Raw genomic sequence first — 9,243 nt, 5'->3', positions numbered from 1 at the left:
TCAGCAAGTACTTTGTTAGTTTGTTAGAACATGTTCCACAATGCTTGTTTGACAACTCTCCATTTCAGTTTAAATCGTTTCAGATTGCTACATCTCTGCTCTTACTGTCCAATTCTTCCATCAGGAAAGAAGGGTGACACTGGTGAATGTGGTTCAAAATGGAACAGACCTTCAGTAACTTGTTTATGGGAGAATGACAAGCTTGCTGTTGCAGTGCTCTTGGAGTTTGAGGTTGAATCATGAGGGAGTTCAGCTGGGCATAGAAAGAGCTTTTCAAAAGAGCTCAGCACTGCCCCTGCATCCAGTGCCCCTTGATGATTTGCACCAAACCAGGAAACTGTCTGTCAGTGGAGCTGTCTTGGAAATCTGCCCCCTTGTATGTGGTATTTCCAGCAGTCCCAGTAAAGCAGTTCTGCCTGGCTGATACATAGTTATAATTTTTATTTTAAGATTTGGAATTAGGATTTTTTACAGGATCCAAAGGGAATTTGGTCCTACATTCAGTGGCAGCTGGGGACCTGACTTCTTTGCAATTTCCAACATTAGCTTCTAAATTTAAAAAAAAAAATCACACAGACTGGGCCTGCAGGCCCTTTGGTTGTGCCCATGCAATGTGCTTCAAGCCAGGGAGATTTGATGTGAAAGACAATTTGGTTTCTCTTTTCTGCATCAAGCTTCTCACCCACAGGAAAGTTTAGTAATGTTTCTTGAGCTAATGTAGGTGAAGTGGGGTTTTATGCCAGATTCGGTTTTGCACCAAGATGTGATCCATATTAAGTGCCGGGGGCTGGGACTTAGATCAGGGTGAGATAGATTGTCTGCCTTTGAATGATTGGTTAATGAATCCTTTCTTTAGGAGATAAAGGAAATGCTGGACCACCTAAAATATGATCAAGAACATCTGCATGAATTCTGTTTCATTTTAAAATCTAAAACTATGGAGGCAGACAGAGAACATTTCTGACTCAGTTTGCTTGTACATAAGGCTGAGTTTTGTGATGCCTATCTTGCTGTCAAGGTGTCCTGGGGTGGGGAAAATCATGATTTGATTGGAGATGGCAGGAGTTGGATATAGATTTTGATCTAGACCTGATATCTCCTGAAAGTCTGCAGAAGTTTAACTCCTTTGGTCTGGAAATGTCCATCATTACTATGGATTTAATCTGGGTGGTCATCCACATGAGGAGGACAAAGTAGGGGACCAGCAAACTAGCAACATAAGTCTGCCACAGAATATCAACATAGCTTTTCCCATAGCAACATAGTGCCTGGCAGATTTGGTAGAGATGTCTCTGTGCGAGAGGTAGTGGGATCGTTGCCCGCATTCTCCAGATCGTGTTCCCTTTAAGTTCATCACGGGGGCACAGAAGGGAATTGGTGAGGTTTTATTCACTAAGGCGCCCCAGGGGTTACAAGAAATAATGGCCACAGGCTAGCAGAGAGCAGATTTAGACTAGACATTAGGAAGAACTTCTTCACAGTTAGAGTGGCCAAGGTCTGGAACGGGCTCCCAAGGGAGGTGGTGCTCTCCCCTACCCTGGGGGTCTTCAAGAGGAGGTTGGATATGCATCTAGCTGGGGTCATCTAGACCCAGCCCTCTTTCCTGCCTATGCAGGGGGTCGAACTCGATGATCTATTGAGGTCCCTTCCGACCCTAACATCTATGAATCTATGAATCTATGAATCTGTGGTGCTGACGGGGTGTGTGGCCTGATGCTTTGGGTTATTGGTTAAGTGTGTAATAAAGTCTACAGTATGAAACATTGAGGAAAAGGGTATGTATTGAACACCCCGCAGTTGCTTAGATATCACCCAGCTCAGCTAGATAAAGTTGGTGGAAGAAGTCTAGTGATCAACAACTACCAGAAAATGAGTTGTTCCTTTTTTAGGAACATCCCTAATCAACACAATTTTAGACCAATCCCACAGCCAGTGAAATCCACCAACTTTGTTAGTATCAAGACTGGGCATACTGTGCCTTGTTTTCACTTACAATCCATCATTACAATGGCATGAAGAAATAGATCACCCACAGATACAAATACTTAAAAATGCTTTGTGCCCTTTCTAGGAACTTCCGTGTTCAAGCAAAACCTGGACTCTAACCCACACCCAGTGAAATCCATTAGCAGTTTGCCCCACCAACTCTGATGGCATCAGAACCGGGCATTCCCTTCGCTCTTCCAACTTACAGTCCAGCCAACTCCATCTGTGTCCATGTCACAAAACATGGTCATAGGCTTACAGTCCTTAGTGTAGGTGGTGTACCAGCCTCTTAGGATCCTCTCTCTCTGTAACAGTTCCTTGCAGTTCCTTACTCCTAGAGAAGATGGTGTCATAAATACATTCTGCAGAAATAACTATGGGAAGTTATATATCAAAACCATCCTATACAATCTGTTATCTAAACTCTATATAAGACTACCATAAATGAAACCCAGCCAATTTACACCAGGGTACAGTATGTCCTATACTCTCTTCAGACTTTGTAAATTGTATTCACCCATGAGGTCCTAAAGATGGATTTTAACCAGGATCATTATGGCTATTCATTAAATAACTGTTGTATGTACTAGAATCACAGGAATTGGCACATTATGCAAATTGTGATTTGCAGAGGGTACTTGGATCTGCATGCAAGATCAGACAGAACTCTTTTTTTTGGGAAAAATTACATAATGTAATGCATAGCATGCCCCAGACCAGGCAGCAGGGTGCAGATACAAACAGGAGGACCAGGCTTCTGTGCCCATCCCAAGATGTCTCTCTATGACTTTTATTGTGGAGGGACTATAGGGAACAATTCCTTGGCCATTAGGAGAAAGCAGAATCAGAGCAGAAATCCTGTCTCCTGCTTATCCCATCTGGCTGTAGGTTTTGGGTCTTGTGCCTTGTTGGTTCAACCCTTGCTCTGCTTTGAGTCCAGACATCTCCTATTTGGCAGACTGAAATCTAAAGTGTTTCAGAGTTGAGACTGTGCTAAGATTTGAATATATAAAGCAGGAATTAAATGTCTTCCTCATGCTTGCATCATGTAAATTATTCTTTCTAATTGCACAGTATTTAACACATTTAATAGAACTGAAAGCCTTGTTTGACCATAGCAGGTAACCAGAATTTGGAGTCTTTGCTGGTTTCTATGAAGAGAAGAAACTGATGGTAGAAATAGATCATTCTTTGATGCATTCCCGTTTATTTACAAGGGAGGTACGAATTCCTATTTCCATGTTCACAGTTAGATTCCAACAACAGGAGATTATTTCTTTCTTCACAGTTCCATTTTATCCAAAATATCTCTCTAAGCATTTTCTGAGACAGTGGTGCTCAACCTATGGCTCACAGACTGGATCCAGCCCCCAAAGTAACTATATCCAGCCCACAACATGGGAGATGAGTAGCAAATAGCTCTGCCCAGCCCATTCCCTTCCTTCAAAATGAAACTCTTCCAGACTTATGGATCTGATGAAGGTAAGATTGGTCTTTCACTTACTTTTGCATATGTCTGGCAATCTGGTACTGCTAAGCACAGTAAAGCAAGGAGGTTTTGCTGTGCAGCCCTCTCCATGGCTGGTGCTGGTATCTGTAATGGGAGCTCCATTCATCTTCTCATCAGGCTCTCCTTTGGATTGGAGTTTCAGAGCTGAGTGTTTTTTCCAGGCAATAGGAATTACAATATTGGCTCCACCCCTCAACTCTCCTTCCTTCAGTTTGCCTCTGTACTCCACATTTTGTCCCTACTGAGATCATTGTGCAGAATGTGTCTCCACTCAGACAAAGGGAAACCTCTGAAAGTTTTCAGGAAATATTTAAAACGATAGACTCTCTAGGGCTTGTGAAGGGACCTTGTTCTGGTTCTGGAGACTTATCTCTTAATGTAGACATGCCAATACGTAGGTTTGTCAGGAGCTTCCTTCCAACATTGCAAGGTCAAACACCCACAACTGGGGAACTAAATAAATTTCAGGTATAAATACATTTAATGAAGCAGATGTTGTGTAAGTAGCCATCACAATCTTTTTTATCATTTATAAAACAGCAGAGATTGCCCATTCAAACATATCACTTAACAGCTTAAAACATCAGTCTACATACAGGGTGAGTCTACACGTGCATTTACTGCACAGTAACTTACTGCACAGTAATTTACTGGCAGTAAGCAGTTTTTAGGCCAGCATCTACACGTACAGCCATTAACGCCTTAAGGCACCATAACTTGGCTCACTGGGCGACCATGTGAGCCTGCCCTGGTCAGCACCCTGAACAGCCCCAGTCCCAGCTACATAACCTGCCTCCAGTCCAAGGGGAACAGGCTAGAGCCCAGTGCACAGGCTGGGTTTCAGCACCAGGAGCTGGGAGCAGACACAGCCCCAACCCCCCCACCCTTCCCCCCCAGGCTGAGCCAAGCAGCTCACTCTGAGGGGCAGGGAAAGCAGCATCAGGTCCTGCAGACAGACAACACAGCCCCAGGCCTGGCTGTGCTGCGCTGCCCACTTCCCCTGCAGGGAGTTGCAGGGGGACCTTTCCCTGCTGCCAGAACCACGGCTCCAGTGTCTGCAGTAGCATGCGCTACCCTGTATGCTGGGCTCCCACCTGCTCAGCCCACATAGTGTTAAGGTGACTAATGCAATAGTAATTCTCTTACATTGCCTTAAGGGTGCAGCTGTAGATACACCCAGTGTTACTGCACAGTAAGGTGTCTACATGTGCCTTACTGCATAGTAACTAATCGGGCATAAATTTGATACATACATTAAGCAGGTATCAAATTTATGCGTAAGTGGGCATACATCGCCATAGTTCTGTGCCGTATGGGCATGAACATGTAGACACCGCCCATACTGCGCAGTAACTTAACATCCGTAACTTAACTTTAGGTTACTGCACAGTAACTACACATGTAGATGTACCCATTGTTTCTCCTGCTTGTGGGCCTGACCCAAAATTCAATGTAACTCAATGGGCATATCCAGATAAGTCCACAGGTGCCTCTTGCGGGAAATGAAAAAATATTCCCTGCACTACAAATTTGCAGCATGGGGGCAATGAGGTCAAAAAAACCCACACAGGAAAAAAGTGGGGCAGGGCACGGGACTGGACTGTGTCCTGAGGCAACCAGAGGCTGGGAACTCCACAGAGACACTCTGCTAGCCTGCCAGAGCATCTCTATGTTTGGCCCTCACCCTGGTGATGAAGCATGCTGCCTACCTGTCCAGAGCAGGCAGCGTGCCAGCTGCAGGGAGCTGGACCCAGGTTCCTGCCAGTAAGTGGCAGGCGGGGCTGGACAAGGGGAGAGGGGACCATGGGGAGGATTTCTGCCAGCCCCATCCACTCCCCCAGCCCCCCGATGTCTGCCCCGCCTGGACCCTGAACACCCCCGATCCCTGCCCTGCCCAGATCCATGCCCCACATCCCCAAAATTAAAAAAAAAAAAAAAGCCCAGCACTCACCGCAGTAGCAGCTGCCCTTGCCCCCCAGCAGCACGGGCTGGGTGACAGCTGAAGTTGCACAATGCCCCGCTGACCAGAGCCCCCCACAGCCCCCGTACTGCCAGTGAGTACAATGCTTTTTTTTTTTGGCTTTTTTTTTTTTTAAGTGCTGGAAGGCCGGGGTTGGGTAGGGCAGCCATCAGGGATGGGGGTGCAGGCAGGGAGTGGGGCTGTGTGGGGAAGCCATCAGGGGGCTGCAGTTGCTGGCAGGGGATGGGGCCAGGCAAGGCAGCAATCCGGGGGATTGGGGGAGTAAGCAGGGGTGGGGGATGTGGCCCCTGTTGGGGGGGTTATAGCCCCTGTGGGGAGGCTGTAGCCCCTGTGGGGGCCATGTGGCCCCTGTTGGGGGGGTTGTAGCCCCTGTGGGGGGGGCTGTCCCCCCTGTGGGGGCTATGGGCTAGGGGGCTGTAGCCCCTGTGTGGGGGTTGTAGCCCCTGTGGGGGGCAGTCTGTGAGCTGTGCAGGGGGGCTGCACCCTGTGGGGGCAGGGGACCCTCCCCTCCCGAGCAGCCCCCCTGCACAGTCCCTCCGCAATCCATCCACACCTACCCACACACCTCACAGCCCTCCACATCCCCCCACCTCCCCTCCTACCCTCCTCCTGCAAACCCCACATTCCCCCAGCATACACCCTGTGTGTCCAGCTGTCAGACAGGATTAGACCTGCTGGCAGGAGCCGTGGCTGCTGGGGCAGCTATCCCTACATCCTGGTTAGTGAAGGGGTCACAGGGAGCTCTAACTGCTCTATGGTAAAAAAAAAAACAAAAACAGAGGCAAACAGCAAAACATATAGGTATTTAGAATTAATTTTATTATGATGATAGAGACACTGGTAGGCTTCCAAATTGCTTTAACACTCTAGATATATCAATAAAACATTTCCCAACTGATCTCTCTCTCACTCTCTCTCTCTCTCTATATAGTGGTCTTTTTTTTTAATTGTGGAGGAACATGGATTTCGGGGTATTTTACGGAGTGACTTTGGGATTTCTTTATCAGGGATTTTTCAGTTTTCCAATAGGGAACACCAGAATTCCTGCTAGGGAGGCCAATGGCAGGACTCAGGCAGAGGAGGCTGCTCAGAGCTTGCACCTTGGGCCCAGCTGGAGGTGGCTGACCTCCTGGCCAACTGGGGTCAGGAGGATATGCTTTGACAGTTCAAAGCAGGCCACTGCACTGGGAACATCTTCCAGGTGATAGCTGCCAAGATGGCTGGGCAGGGGCACACATGGCCAAAACCCCCCCCCCGCCACCCCCAGCCACTGGCAGCTGGCCTAGAGGGGCAGATACCTCTACTGGCTGTGCAGTCCCTATCTGGGTCTGGCAGGTGCACAGCAGGTCACAGCCAGGCAGCAGCCCTCACCGCCAGACTGCTGCAGTGGGTAGAGGGTGCAGGGAACTCTCAGGGCTGCTTCAGCAGTCCAGCTGCCACAAGAGGTAATGTCCCCAGGTACCAACTGGCTGGGCCCCAGAAGCTCCTGAGAGCAAATAGCCCCAAGCTACTTGACAGGGCAGCTTTTTGTACTGCTGAGGCCAGGACAGGGCAGCTTTTTATACTGCTGGAGACAGCACAGGTGCTGGTCCTGGGCTGCAGATCCAGGAGGAGCCAGGCAGGGTTATTTTGCCCCAAGTGGCACAATTTGCCCCACACCAAAGTGCATGTCCGGGCACGTGTGCTGAGGCAAAAAGCCCCGGCTCAAATTTGGACTGCTTCTATTTGGGCTGCTGCAAAAGCACGTGCTTGCATGTGTGCACACGCCCAATGAAATCAAAGTAAACAGTCCCCTTGGATTATTCCCTCTTTGATAGTCATCAACAGAACTCTTCCATTGCAGCTGTTAATGGTTGTCTTCAATTCAATCATCTCTCAGAAGCACAGGAGAAGAGAATTTTGCAGTGGACCTAGAAATTTAACACTAGAGATATCCAGGCTCTGACCCCATCATGTGTATGCCCAGGTGCACAATGCATCAATGTAGGGGGAAGCAAATAAGGAATTTTTTTACTTCTTCCATCAGCAATCTGCAATGAATTGTGCTACTCAGTAAGAAACTTTGCCTGTGGTAACCTAGTTTGAAAATCCGTAGTAAAGTCATGTAGCTATGGAGAGTTAAACCAGTAAGCACTTGTTTGGCTGACTAGTTAATTAAAGGGACTAGCTGCATGAGTGAAAAAGTGCAGAAAAAAGCCTGAAGAAACTCTTAGTATGCCTGCATACTCACCTAACAGTAGAGCAAAACACAGACTAAGTTCAGAAGAGATTTTCAGTCTGAAGCAAACTTCAGCCTTGACAAGTGCACCCATGGGGCGTGTCCAACTCATTTGCAGCACCACATACCGCACAGTTCGGAGTTCTCTGTGCTGCAAGGGCATGCTGCCTGAGCATGTGCTGATCTGTTTCGTTTTGTTTTTTTCTGATTCTTTTTTTTTACCCCTGGATATCCAGGGTCAAAAAAGCCATGAGAAAAAAAACCCAAAGCAGCACACACTAAGGCAGCATGCTCTGCTAAAAAGCAGAGCCGGGCCACTCAGAGCCACACTGCAGCTGACAGCCAGGCTCCACCCAGCAGGATTGCCATGGCTGCAGCTCCAGGAGGCCCCCAGGACCCCAGGTAAGGCTTCTGGGGCCCCTCTCCTATGCCACCCAGGGCAACTTGTGCACCAAAGCACATGTGGCACGAGTATTCCCCGGGGACAAGAAGCAGCAGCGCAAAGCACGCTGCTGCTACTTATCCCCGGGGAATCAAACATCCATGCACATCTGGACACACCCATGGTCCTTAGGGACACTCATGAAAGTTAGGGAATGATATGAAAATCCTTGTCTTGATGCCTCCTGTTCATAGACATTATGGCTGGAAGGGACCTTGGAAGATCATCGAGTCCAGACCCCTGCCCCAAGGGCAGGAAGTCAGCTGGGCTCATAGGATCCCAGCAAGAAAAACATCCAGATTTCTCTTGAAGGCATTCAAAATAGGTGCTTGAACCACATCCGGCAGCAGGGTTTCCCAAGCGTGGGGGCTCGGACAGTAAAGAAGTTCTTCCTTGTGTCCAGCCTGAAACGGTCTTGCAGGAGTTTATAACCGCTCGACCTTGTCATCTCTTGGGGTGCTCTGGTGAAAAAACATTCCCCCAGATCCTGGTGAATACCCCTCATAAACTTATAGGTGGCCATCAGATCGCCCCTGAGCCTGTGCTTTTCCAGGCTGAAGAGTCCCATGGCTCTCAGCCTCCCATCATAAGGTCTGTTTTCCAGACCTCTGACCATGCCCGTGGCTCTTCTCTGGACTCTCTCAAGCTTCTCCACATCCTTTTTGAATCGTGGAGCCCAAAACTGGACACAGTACCCCAGCTGTGGGTTCCCTGTTCGTTCTTCTAGTTCTCCCCCTGGTTCCCTCTAAATCGGAGCTGTTTTCCAAAGGATCTGTGCATAGAATACTATCTGTCTCTTCACTTTAGGAGCTGCCTTCTTTCAGAACCCCACTTTGCCAGGATCTATCACTCAAGTTTTTCTGAATTTCAGTTTGTTTGTTTATTTCCTGGGGAAATTTTAAATGGCAAAGCTCCTTGGAAAATCAAAAATATTGAAAATCAGACAACTCTAGTACCATGACATGCCATGGTAAAGAAGAAACCTGAAAACAACATAACTCACTCCTTCTCCGCCCTGCCTACACAGCTGCTGTTACTCTGGACACCCAGCATACCACTTCTGCAACATACAGAGTCACCAGTGGTCCAAGCAAGAGGAATGTAGG

The sequence above is a fragment of the Alligator sinensis genome, unplaced genomic scaffold (genome assembly GCF_000455745.1).
Source record: "Alligator sinensis unplaced genomic scaffold, ASM45574v1 scaffold323_2, whole genome shotgun sequence".
NCBI lineage: Eukaryota > Metazoa > Chordata > Crocodylia > Alligatoridae > Alligator > Alligator sinensis.
The sequence above is the reverse complement of the archived record's forward strand: the minus strand, read 5'-3'. Positions refer to the sequence as shown.